This window comes from Medicago sativa, chromosome 2, assembly GCF_051527215.1.
Source record: "Medicago sativa cultivar Bolivia chromosome 2, Bolivia_mono, whole genome shotgun sequence".
In the NCBI taxonomy this organism is placed as follows: domain Eukaryota; kingdom Viridiplantae; phylum Streptophyta; class Magnoliopsida; order Fabales; family Fabaceae; genus Medicago; species Medicago sativa.
The window spans coordinates 25,651,895-25,653,659 of NC_140750.1; positions in this window are offsets into that span (position 1 = coordinate 25,651,895).

Below are 1,765 nucleotides of genomic sequence, written 5' to 3' on the forward strand. Positions count from 1 at the left end.
TCGGTTTCTTGTTGATTATATGTTTGGATTTTGATTGCTCCTGCTATCCTTGATTGTAAGGATTTGTCTTCTTTTGTCGTTGATTGAATTGTTCAGTTTATTAGTGGAATCTATAATGAAGCTGTGAAGCTGTTCACGTTCTTGTTCAGGCTGCACTAACTATTTGGGATTGACCCTTATTCTCTGTTGGTTTGCTCGCTTGATATAGATGTCGATTACTCGATTTAAGGAAAAATGTATATTATTTTGACCAATTGCTTTCAAAGTAAATTCAATTATTTAGAAATTGTTCAATTAAATTAAATTTTAACTTAAAACAACAATCATAATTAGAGTCAAAATTCCTTTAAAAATAATAATTAGTGTCACAATTAATATTATTTGATCCAATTGCCAAGGGTGTGCGCTGGAATCTGCATACTAAACCAAAAGGATTTTTTTTAGGTATGGTTTGTATTATCAGCACGGCTATTTCTAACGAAGGAATTTCCACGGGATTCACGAATTAATGTGCCGTGCACGTGGGTTACATCTTTTTTAATTTAAATTAAATTTGCAAAGCATATCTTTTGTTTTAAAAGAAAAATCACAAATGGCGTGACTTTCTCTCTCTCACCCAAAAATTGCGCGACTGTCTCTTGGTTTTTGTTTTCGTTGCCGCGCTGCAGAGTTTCATATTTGCATCATAACTGTTGCCTTACCATTTTGCCTTTGTCTCATAGTCTCTGCATGTTTGTGGAACCACTATCTACCTCTTTAAACAAAAGTTTCTCTGCATGTGTTTCCTACCTCTTAACCATAGAGACACAAGATGACAGGCTGCTGTTTTGGTGGTTTTTGAGGATGACAGTTTGGTTTTTCTGTTTTAGCCTTCTGTTAGTGCTCTGCAGCATTGCAGCTGTTGTTTGCTGTGCTGGTTGTGTTTTTTATGGGTGGCTCCTGTGCCTTTTTTCCTTATGTTTTCGCTTGCTTGCTACTGTTATGTAATTCATGGCTTTTTGCACTTCTTGTGCTAGCCATCTATCATCATAAAGACATAATTCAGTCACTGCTTTTGCAATTTTTTAGCTTTGTCTTGTATTAGAATATTGATATTTTCATTTGGATGGATTGTCATGTTATTTGGAAGGATTGCATATTATTTAAGAATATTATAACTGGAAAGACACAAATTGATGTTCTTCAAGTTTCATACATTGAAATGTATACATAGGCATTGTCGAACAAGTAGCTATGATTTTCCACATGAGCATTGTCAAACTTTTCCCTCAATGCTATTCATAATGATTCCCTAACATACAATATCATTGTTGAACTATTCCTACTGCACTTTAAGCTATGATTTTTTTAAGAATGAAAAAAAGAAGTTACTTGCAGAAGAGTAAATATTATTACATTACATGGATAATCTTTAACAAAGACATCCTAAAAACCAAATGCTCACTATTTTTCCTAAATATCATAAGGTTCTCCCTCCCTTTGTACTCTCTACATCCATCAAAGCTTGACAAAATTTAGCTCTGACCAAAATATCTCTCTTTTTTCTTTCTTTCTTTTTCAATAGTCTAACCAAAATATGTTCACAAGTGTATGTCTTCAAACAGTAGCATCATTTTAATTAATTTTATATGGAGCTCCTCCAGGTTACCATATAGCCACCAAATCCAATGCCACTCCATATTTGATTCTGATATGAAAATTCTTTCAAGCCGTTTCAAATGGTAGAATAAGATACTGATTTATCCTAAGAGGTGTCTCTAGTACA